At 42.2% G+C, this 12,032-nt stretch overlaps 1 pseudogene; it reads right to left on the bottom strand.

Moving 5' to 3' along the window:
- Positions 1-1,663: 1,663 nt before the first annotated feature.
- LOC101655532 lies at positions 1,664-11,297 on the bottom strand (annotated as a pseudogene).
- Positions 11,298-12,032: the final 735 nt, after the last annotated feature.

Below are 12,032 nucleotides of genomic sequence, written 5' to 3'. Positions count from 1 at the left end.
ACAGACTCTGGAGGAAATGTTCTGGTTTTTTGCTTTCTTCTAGACAATATAATATTGTATTTTAAGTCTAACTACCTTTGATCTTTTTTACTTGGATTTATGATTCCCAAAGACCCACATTTCTTTCTCACGAGAACCGCTTCAAGCCATTACTTTCCAAACCTGTACTCACACAAATGTTCTCAATACGTATTCAAATATTTTAATTTATCCATTATTTTACATTGTTTATGATTATTTGGGATAGACATGCTTACTGTAGGAAATCTGGACAATACAGAAAAGCATGAAGAAGAAAATATACATAACCCATTATCTACCTGTACAGAAATAGTCTCTATTAACCTTTTCAATTATTGTACTCCAGCCTTTTCATTTTGCATGCACTCTTTTAGTGTTTGCAAATAATAAAATAAAATAAAAATTGTTTTTCCTTAGTCTACTTTTTTACTTTGCAATAGCTCAGGTCATTAAACATTCTCCTAGAGAATTGTTACTTTTGTTTAGAATTTAAACCAAGTCATTCTACTTCTAAGAACAACTAATAAAAGAATCATTCTTTCATAGCAAAAATTTTGTTACAAGGAGATTTGCTGTTATTTCATTTGTAATAACTAAAAATTGGAATAAAAATAGGTTAAATGTTCATCTACAAATGTGCTTGACACAATGGATGTATGTATGGATTGTGATAAGAGTTGTACGAGCCTCCAATAAAATGATTAAGTAAAATAAATAAATAAAAGAGAGAGCTGCATTATCCTGAAAAATAAAAATGTTCATCTATGAAATGGTATATTAGGCAGCTTTGAAATTATTTTTAAGAGAATATTTCATATTATATTTCTTTTCTTTTTTCGGTGGAAAATAAAATCACTTTAATTTGCTTCTTTGATCATAGGTCAGTAGAGCATCATGTATAAAACTGAACATGGGCTCTCGTCCTAGGGACTACTGAGGAAGTACAGTCCTGTGGGGGCCAGGGCCTGCCGCTGTCCAGAGCTTGGAGGAAACTGGATTCATGTAGTGACAAGCCTGGGCGGGGAGAGGCTTGGGACCCAGAACCGTTGTCTTGGGAGGCATCCTGTCTGCAGGGTTCTGGGGGAGGATGGGTACAGGATGCTGAGCAACCAGGAAGATGTCTGGGGAGGCCCAGGTGGCCCAACAGTGCCTGAGCCGACTCAACTCATTCATTGCACTGGCTCCGGACGCTGGGGTCACTGTGAGTCATTTGTCCCCAAGGACTGCCTCCTCCATAGGGAGTGGGACCAGGTCTAGAAAAGACCCTCAGCCCCCGGAAGCCCCTCCAGCAGCCAGAGCACAGAAGGGGCTGCATCTCAGGAAGGTTCTTAACTCAGCCTTGGGTGGCCTGTACCCCCACCCCCATGCATGTTTGGTCTGTTGGCACAGGACCCTGGAGTAGGTGGGGAGGGGCCTGGCAGAGGTGGGAGGAGGTGGTCTGTCGAGGTAGCCTGCCTTCTGGTCCTGGTGGAGGGAGTGGTGTGCCTGTAGTGGGGATGGGCAGTGTCCACTCCTCAGGAGCATTACCACCCAGCCATGTGTGTGTGACTTCAATGGTAAATACCAGCATCGTGAGCCCAGGGCGGGGGTGCTTTAGACCAGGGACCTGAAAGCCCCCTCCCCGGGGGCCAGGGGGAGGCCCTCAGAAGAAGAGCCCCTCACAGATCCTACACGCGTCCTCGGGGACCGCCACTGTATAGCCCACTGTCTGGGGTCTGTGAAGACCTCATGGTCGTTTCCGCCCAGCATGGTTTTGTCTCCGAAGTAGATGGTACTGGAGCCATCTTTTTCCACATGTCTGAGGCAGTACCGCTGTCCCAGCCCTCAGGGAAGACGTCAAAGCTGATCTGGCCGTCTATGGAGAAGGTGAGGCCTTTGCCTGCAAACTCTTTCCTCAGGTCTGCGACGACCCTCTCTGACGCGCTCTTTTTCGTCAAGTTCATAGAACTCAAGGCGCTCCTCTTGGGTGCAGCCTCATCCGACGGGGGACACGTTCAGCATCCCGTTCTGGAATTCGATGCAGGTGCCCCTCTTCTTTGGGAATTGAATTTTGGCACTGTAGCTCAGACAGTGGTTGATGACATCCTGGATAAGGCCCTCACCCAGGTGACCCGGAATATTCTGTTTCCACAAGAGCGTCCCATCTTTGCATGCTACCAAGCCGTTTTCTGGAAAAACATAATCATATTTTTCAACCACATTGCTCCCCAGCTGCTCCTGCACTTTCTCAAAGTCTGAGCCACCCACCACGCCGATTTTGATCTTCTGCCTGAATTCCAGTAGAAAGTTGTCCATCTCTTTGGTGATTTTCTGCCGCTGCGCCATCAGAGTACCGTCCACATCGAAGAGGCACAGTACCTGGCCGGGGCCGTCATGTTTCTAAATGCACACCTAGCGGGACTCGCTGGCATTCAGCCTCATATTGTATTTCAGATAAGTTTGGTGATGAATTGCTAAGGAGAAAATCAAATTACAAAGCAGTATGTACAGTCTGACTTCATTTTAAAACAGTAGCTAATTACATCTTGTTTCACTGTTGTTTTTAAGATGAAAAGCTGCCGGAGATGCTACAACAAAAACACGTGTGGCTGTACTTGGTTGGTAGGATCATGTGAGATTTGATAGTTTCGGGTTTCTTTTGGAGGTCGTATTTTTCTAAGTCCACGATTGTGTATGTACTCTAGGAATTACAATATTAAAGCAATTGTAATCATTTAAATAAAGAATATCTCACTACTTCAAGATATCATAATTTACTGAATCAATTCCCTAACTCTTGAATGTGACAGGGAGCTGTAGTTAAATAAGCCCATATAATAGGCTCCACCTTGTCCTCAGGAAGTATGGGAGGGGAAGGTGTCAGGGGAAAGGGCTCTAGCTCTAATGAGAGCGATTGGTTTATTTCTTAAACAGGAGGGTGGGCACATGGAGATTCGCTGCATTCATTTTTAAGCTTTTTGCATGTTTTGGAACAGGAGAACGATGAAGCTTTCTGCTCCTATAAAGATTTACAGCCTTGGAAACCCACAGTCAATTCTTCTCTGTCCTACAGGGTCACCATGAGTAGGGATTGACCAGGTGGCTGTGAGCTGGCATGTGTGAGCTTTAAATATTGCATAATACAAATTTTGAAATAATACTGTAGTAAACAACTCATATATACATTCTGAATATATGATTATTTCCTTGAAATGGCTTCTAAAAAGTATAGCTACTGAGTAGAAATGGAAAGACATTTAAAATTTTATATGTGTATATATATATACACATGCGTATATATAAAACAATTATACATATTTCTGTTACTCTCCAAAAATTTGAAACAATTCATATGCCTCCTAGCAACACTACTACCATGTTTGTTTCATGTCAAATTTGCCAAGAATACCCATTCAACTTTTAATCTTTGCAAAACAAATGGCTTAAAAATTGTTATCCCTCCATTATATTAATTCAAATAAAAATTCAAATTTTGATAAGAAGTGAAGACAACTTTTCATATTTACTTGCCATTTGTATCTCCTTTTTGTATATTTATTTTTCCCTGTTGCCATTGGTTAAGCACCTTTTTATTATTACTCTTTATATATAAAGACTTTCTCACAACTGGTAATCCGCTGTTTCAATGTATCAATTTTACCCTTTATATAATGAAATATATGTACATTTTCCTTTACTATTTTCTTCCTTTACCTAAATGCCTAGACAGGCTAGACCACCCAGAAAACTATACAATATTCATCTATAACTTCTTTTCCTACTTTGCTTCTTTTGTTGTACATTTAACTCCCTAAGATACCTATAGATATGGTAAAAAAAAAATTCTAACTATTTTGTCAACTAAATGGCTACATCATACTTGTTGATTTCCTGGTGACTTCCTTGTTGATTTCCTTGTTGTTTTGTTGATTTGATAAAAGTGAGTCGATATTACAAACATGATATTTTGCTATACTAGACATATACCACACGTGAAACTGCGAGGCCATAAACCCAGCTCATACCATTCACAAATAACTATTCTCTTACCAATCATAAAATACTATTCTCATAACATTCACAAAGGCTTTTGCTTTTCCCAGTGGATTAAATGAAAAAAAAATGAGAAGGAAAGCAATCAAATTGATAGAAAAAGAAAAGAAAAAGTATCCAAATCCAAATATAGAGACCACTTTTTGTACATCCGACCAGAAACCAAAATATAAGAAAAAACAATAAATTTAAAAGCTAAGCAAAAAAATTAAATTAAAAAAGAACTTTTCTATGAGAAAGACACTAAAGATCTTGTTAAACGATAAATAAGAAACTTGAGGAATGGTTCATTGTGGAAACCATGTCAAGAGAAAGACGAAAGGGAGAAGGAGAAGTAAAAGAAGGTCAGACTTGGAGAGGGGGAAGCGTCACTGGGTGTTTGGAAGGAAGACCACCTGACCTATAAAAATACATTCCTAGACATGACAGTGAATTATTGTATGACTCCTGTTAGCTTGTAAAAGAATTTTTAAACCAGGATAATCACTGCTAGGCAAAATTATGAAGAAACAGGCTCTCCCACACACGGTATGAGCTTATGAATGGATAGTGTGTTTCTGGAGGGCACACTGTCATAACTAACAAGATGTGAAACCATGCCTGCCCGTCCAGCTGGGGACTTGGGTGGCGTAGCGGTTACACATCGGGCAGCTATCCGAGAAGGCAGCCATTCCAGCTGCCTCACGGGACAAAGAGGGGCCTTCCTGTGCCTGCAAGCAGTGCTGGTCTCTGCTCCCACAGGAGCAGTTCTGCCCTGTCTTGTAGAGTCGCCATGGACTCAGTCTTGGGTCAGTATGGACTTGATGGCAGTGAGTTGGGCGTTTTGTTTTCTTGTTCTGGTACTTTGATCTACCAATTCCATTCTCAAAAATTGTCATTGGATTCCCCCGCCCCAAAGATGCACAGTGATGCTTATTGTATCATCCTCATAATATTCTCTGTGAGGTCATGGCAACATTGCTTATGGTTTTGAAAAGTGTGAGCAGCAAAATTGCCCTGATCAAGCGGGGAATTCATGCAGCTGACTGGAGAGCAGAAGACTGGCATCGGGCTCAGATGTTAAACCATCTTTGAATTTGTTGACCTAATCCCTATGCTTACTGTCATGGATTGAGTGGCTGCCCTTTCTCTCCTTCCGATTGCTCCCATTTGTAAGGAGAATGTCTCCCTGGTGCCACTGCATGTTGAAGCAGATTACTTGTATTCTAATTTCACAGATGAGAAATTTTGGTGCAGGTTAGAATTTGGGCTGAGAACACTTTGGGATTCTATGATGAGGTTAACGTGTTTGGGATGTCACAAGGTCATATAAGAGGAAGGAGGTAAAGGGTGGAATGTCACCTATTGAATTGTGCCCTACATCATCCCCCAAAATATGTGTCAGTTCTTAAGGATAGCAATTATATAACGATCAAATGTGGCAGTTATGTAATAGTCCCTCATAGCTGGATCTGATATGATTTTTTTTTTTTTATGAAGAGATGTAGGGGTGAGATGAAACACCTTTAATCCCTCAGCCCTGATCTGATGACAAGGGTGCTCCCAGGGTGAGGCCTGCAATACATTATATCTCATAAAAGGTGAAAGGAGAGAGAATCCAGCAGAGAGCAGACGGACCTGCTACCATTAAGAAAGAGCAAGGAGCAGAGTGCATCCGGTGTCTCTGCATTGAGAACCTCCTAGAAGCAAGAGAATCTGGATGTCAAGACACACGGCTGTATCGGATGGTGTACGATGCAGCAAAAGAAAGCAAAGGCTCCTGGGTGGGGAGGGAGAGGGAAGGAGGAGAGAAAAGGGAGCTGACATCAAGGGGTTCAAAACGAAAGAAAATGTTTTGCTGATTGTGGTAGCAATTGCACAATTGGGCTTGATGTGATTGGACTGTGGAATGTTATGATATCTGCAAGAGCTCCACTGAAAAATGGTGCAGATAAATAAATAAATAATGGGTACAATAATTGGGGGTGGTGGGGAGACACATGGCAGGTGATCTCTAAGGGACACCGATCCTGGAGATGTTGAAAGGAGTCAAGGCCCTTGCTCCAGTGACAGAGATGGAAAACCTTCCCCTAGGGCTAGCATGCTGAATTTGGACTTGCAGCCTACTAACCTGTGAGAGAATCCATTCCATGGTTTTGGGTTTTTTTTTTTGGTTTTTTTTTGTGTGTGTGGTTTTTTTAGCTTAAGAATATACATATATATATTTTTTTTAATTATTTTATTGGGGGCTCATACAATTCTCATCACAACCCATAAATACATCCATTGTGTCAAGCACATATGTACATTTGCTGCCCTCATCAGTCTCAAAACATTTGCCCTCCGCCTCAGCCCTTAATATCAGTTGCTCATTTTACTCCTCCTTCCCCACCCCCCTCCCTCATGAACCCTTCATAATTCACAACTTATTATAGTTTTGTCATAAGTTACACTGTCCGATGTCTCCCCCCCCACCCTCTTCTCTGCTGTCCCTCCCCCAGGGAGGAGGCAATACCTAGATTCTTGTAATCGGTTCCCCCTTTCCACCCCACATTTCCTTCACCCTCCAGGCCTCGCCCCTTTCACCATTGGTCCTGAAGGAGTCATCTGTCCTGGATTCCTTGTTTTTCCAGTTGCTATCTGTACCAATGTACATCCTCTGGTCTAGCCAGATTTGTAAGGTAGAATTGGGATCATGATAATAGTGGGGGGGGAGGAAGCATTTAAGAACTAGAGGAAAGTTATATGTTTCATCATTGCTACCCTGCACCCTGACTGGCTCATCTCCTCCCCACAACCCTTCAGCAAGTGGGTGTCCAGTTGCCTAACGATGGGCTTTGAGTCTCCCCTATGCACTCACCCACCTTTACAATGATATTTTTTGTTCTTTGATGCTTGATACCTAATCCCTTCAACAGCTCGTGGTCACACATGCTGTTGTGCTTCTTCCATGTGGGCTTTGTTGCTTCTGAGCTTGTTGGCCGCTTGTTTACCTTCAAGCCTTTAAGACCCCAGACACTATATCTTTTGATAGCCTGGCACCCTCAGCTTTCTTCACCACCTTTGCTTATGCACACGTTTGTCTTCGGTGATCGTATCGGGAAGGTGGGCACCTACTGATCTGATTTTTAGTTCTCTGATGCCTGATAACTGGTCCCTTCTACACCTTATGGTCAGACAGGCTGGTGTGCTACTTCCATGTGGGCTTTGATGCTTCTGAGCTAGATGGCCACTTGTTTATCTTCAAGCCTTTAAGAACCCACACGCTATGTCATTTGATAGCCGGGTACCATTAGCTCTCTTCACCACATTTGCTTATGCACACGTTTGTCTTCAGTAATTGTGTCAGTAAAGCGGGTACCCACTGATATGATTTTCAGTTCTTTGATCTGTTAATTGATCCCTTCTACACCTCATGGTCAGACAAGCTGGTGTGCTTCCTCCATGTGGGCTTTGATGCTTCTCAGCTAGATGGGTGCTTGTTTGTCTTCAAGCCTTTAAGACCCCAGACGTTATATCTTTTGGTAGCCGGGCACCATCAGCTTTCTTCACCACATTTGCTTTTGTTCACATTTTTGTTCAGCAATCGTGTCGGGAAGGTGTGTATCCTGGAACGCCAATTTAATAGAACAACGTGTTCTTGAAATGAGTAGGTGCTTGAGTTGGAGGCCCAATGTCAGAATCCATTGTTTATTGAAATGAACATGGGGCATTTGTGCTATACAGCTTTAGGTAGCTATGACACTGATAAGTGATAGTTTCTTACTATATTACTGGGTTAAATGCTAGATTAAATCTGCTAGCATTATATTTAGCAAATGTTTGCACCTATATTTAGAGTTAAATCTAAAAACTAAACAACAAGATGGGAAAAGAAATTGTAGGTGAATGGTGTTTGGTTTTGTAGAAGATAAAGCCTTTCTAAGCATGTAAGTAAATGAAAAAAATCACAGAAGAAAATGTTCGCATATTGCATCATATATTGCATTATTAAACTCATTTTAAAATAAGAGCAAGGTGAGTATTACAGTTCATGGTTCATTTTTTAAAAATCATTTTATTGGGGACTTGCCCAATTCCCATCACAATCCATACATACATCCATTGTTTCCAGCACATTTGCACATCCATTGCCATCATCATTCTCAAAACATTTGTTTTCTACTTGAGCCCTTGACATCAGCTACTCATTTTCCCCCTTCCCTCTCTACTCCCCCCTCCCCCATGAACCCTCGATAATTTATAAATTATTATTATCTTGCCATATCTTACATTTTATCCTTTCATCTTTTTAAGAAGCTGAAATTTGCTGTTTATTTGTAGAGGACATGACTGTACTGGGTCAAAAAAATTACATTTTCCACCTTCTTTTGCAGCTCAGTGACCAAGTTCACACACAGGAGTTCTAAGTGGTAGTTTGGAGAAACTTCTGGGAAGCTTTATTAAAGAATTTTAAGTAACTGGGAGAAGAATCTGTTTTCCTTGTTCCCTACTTCTTCCTCCTATCCAGAGTGTGTGAACTTTGTGTTCTTAATGCTTTGGTAGCCAACTTATACCATGAAGTCCACAGCATACAGAAAAGCAAAAATGGTAGAGCCAGAAGGCACCCCAGTCCTTGATGACTGCCGAGATACATACTTTGGTATTTCTCTTATGTGTAAATGCTTTTGAGTTTTTGGTTTTCTAACACATTAGCTTTTGCTCATAGTATCATCTTTGGCTCGATTTAGGGTTTATTTCTTCAAGGTGGGTTTTTTAAATTATTAATTCATACTCTCTGGTCATAATTATTTAACTATCAATGAATTCTCCTACCAACACCATTGTTGTTGTTAGGTGCTGTGGAATCAATGTTGCCTTTGCACAATGGAATGGCACACTGCCTGGTGCAGCGGCATCTTCACAAGTGTTGCTATGGTTGAACCTATTGATGCAACCACGGTGTCAATGCATGTCCTGGCTTCTCAGGCTGTCCTTATGGCTGTCCTTCAAACCTGTTGGAGCACAGGTTTGCTTGCTCTTCTGAGAGTCCATGGTACTTTCTCTTTTCTTCACCAAAAACTGCACTTCAAATGTATTCATTCATTGGCAAGCTTCCTTACTCATTGTCCAACTGTCAAATACATAGGAAGCCATTGAACTTACCATGCTTGGGTCAGGTGCTCTTTAGCACTCAAAGTCATATCCTTGCTCTTTGCAACACTGTAAAGAGGTTTGTGCAGCAGATTTGCCCAATGCAATATGTCATGTGATTACTTGACTGCTGCGTCCATGAGTATTGATTGTGGATACAAGCAAAATGAACTCCTTAACACCTTCAATCTTTTTTCAATTTATCACGATGTTGTCTATTGGTTCAATGGTAAGGGGTTCTGTTATCTTTATGTTGAGTTTACAATTCCTATTGAAGGCTACGGTCTTTGACATTCATCAGTAAGTACTTTAAGTCCTCCCCACTTTCAGCAAGCACTGCTGTGTCATCCACATATCACAGCTTGTTCATAAGCCTTCCTCCAATCCTCATGCTGCATTCTTCTTCATACAGTTGGGCTGCTCTAATTATTTTCTCAGCATACAGATTTACTAGCCTGTTTCCCCAAAAGTAAGATATTCCCCCGAAATAAAACCTACTTTCAGTTTTGCCTCTCACTGAAATATAAGGCATCCCCCCGAAAATAAGACCCCTCCAAAATAAGGGCCCCCTAAGCTACCATAACTCTGGACTCTGGACCATTGTGGCAGGTGCTGCCGCGCAGCTCACTCTTGGCTGCAGCACAGCCGGAGCAGACAGGAAGTGGGAGGTCTCTTTTAATAAAACAATAAATAAAATAATTCATTTAACAATAAATGTGTACTGTAGTCTTCTTCATGGAAAAATAAGACATCCCCTGAAAATAAGACCTAGCGCATCTTGGGGAGCAAAAATTAATATAAGGCCCTGTCTTATTTTCGGGGAAACAGGGTAAGTGTAGTGAAAGGACTGAGACCTGAAACACACATTACCTGGTTTCAAACCAGGCAGTATTCCCTTGTTCTGTTCTGACAACTGCCTCTAGGTCTATATGCAGATTCTGCATAAGCACAATAAGGATTAAGGAGCTCCTGATCCAAGCCATGCTGTTCACCATCACCTCATATGCATGTAAGAGCTGGACAATGACTAAGGAAGACAGAAGAATAATGGGGTGGGAGAAGAACGTGAAATAGATTGTGGACTGCCAGAGGAGCAAACACATCTAGCCAAAATACTCCGTAAAAGCATGAATGTCAAGACCATCTCAGGTCCTTGGGGCATGTCATCAAGCGGGAACAGTCCCTGAAGAAGGTTTCACACTTGGTCAGACAGAGGGTCGGTGAGACGAGGAAGCCTCTAGATGCGATGGGTTGGCACTTCGGCTGCTAGGACAGATTCAAGCACAGCAAGGAATACGAGGGTGGCAAAGGCTCAGCGGTGTTCTGTTCTGTTGTACGCAGGCTAGGGACGCGTGAAGAGACGCTGTCGCACCTAACCACAGCCCGTGGGGTGAGGCGAGAGGGATTGGTATCGCCCTTTAATGGCTAGAGACTAAGAATGGTACTCAATTTTCTGTACTACTCTGGTCCTTCATTGTGCTTTTTTGTGTGGTTTCCTCTTTGGCAGGTAAATGGATAATAAAATAAGGAAATGAGCCAAATCAATGCTACCGCCCTTAATTTAGGGAGTTCTGGTGGCACAGTGGTTAAAGTGTTCAGGTGCTAATTGGATGATTGGCTGTTGAAGGTCACCAGGAGCTTGGGAGGAGAGAGATGTGGCTGGTTTCTTCTGTAATGATGACAGCCTGGGAAGCTCTGTGGCACAGAATTGATTTGACAGTAAGCTTTTATCTTGCCACTAAATTTAAGAAGTTAGTATGTGGGAAATGTCCCTTATGATTTCTGCGGGCAATAGAGTATGTTCGGGCATGGTCTATTGTTAAGCAAGACGAATGTCTCACGTAGGCAACAGGCCTTACCAAAGAAAGAGGAGTGCCGCACCATCTCGATCCAAGGACTAAGGCCTGTGGTCAAAGGGGAAGAGCTTATTTTTCTTTAATGATAGTCTTGTCCTTTGGTTTCACCTTTTCCACTAAGAACTTATGCCAGAGTCCTAAGGCATGAAGCTGGTCACCAAAAATCGAAATCCGTTTGTGTGGAAAGTTGGTGTTCTGGGGTTGGAGGTCATCGTGGATCCTCACGTGAAGCACTGAGGACCGGGACAGGGCAGAGATGTTCCCCGGAGATGACATCTGGAGCAGGAGATGTTCGCTGCACCTTCAGAGCACCCGTTTCAGAGCAGCAATCTACCAGCAGGACTACCAGGGAAGAGGAAAATAGCAGCTGTCGCAGAGAAGTCCGTGGTGGTGCGTTGACAAGCACAGGTGAGATCCTTGAGAATGCAGGACTGGGAATTTTTGGAGGGTCTTAGCCACACAGTGGGAAAGGAGCTGGCAAAATGATGAGACCCACACGGAGGATTACAGTCATTATGAGTGTCTGAAACAACTTGGCTCATTTCTTTCTGAGCTGCTCTACAAATAAATCCAGTTAGATCAATCAATCTGTGCATACAACAGGTCAAAGGAAGCCCTCCTCTTCTGGATGTGTAATGAACCATGATTACTCCAAAGGTATTTCAGAGACTTACAACTACTAAACAACTAGTTAAATAACTGATTTTTTTTCCTGTCACAAGGTTGGAAATTTTCTCATTTGATTACAAATTAAGTCAAATCTCTGTTAACACCCCAAATTTGGTTATAAAACCACCCCCAGCTTCTAGGGAATTTCATTGCCTTGGGACATGAAGTTGAGGTTAAACTTGAGTCAAACCTGAATCCAAGAAATGATGCACATCGAAACACATTCTCTTTCTCTCCCCTGAATTTCCTTAGCCACTATCCCTTGGTCCTGTCTGAAGCAGAGACAAAAACCCACTGCCATCCAGTCAATTCCAATTCCTAGTGACACGATATAGGGTTTCC

This window comes from Echinops telfairi, unplaced genomic scaffold (genome assembly GCF_000313985.2).
Source record: "Echinops telfairi isolate 266 unplaced genomic scaffold, ASM31398v2 ScPeMD7_7400;HRSCAF=8409, whole genome shotgun sequence".
NCBI lineage: Eukaryota > Metazoa > Chordata > Mammalia > Afrosoricida > Tenrecidae > Echinops > Echinops telfairi.
This window is presented reverse-complemented; position numbering and strand designations above follow the sequence as displayed.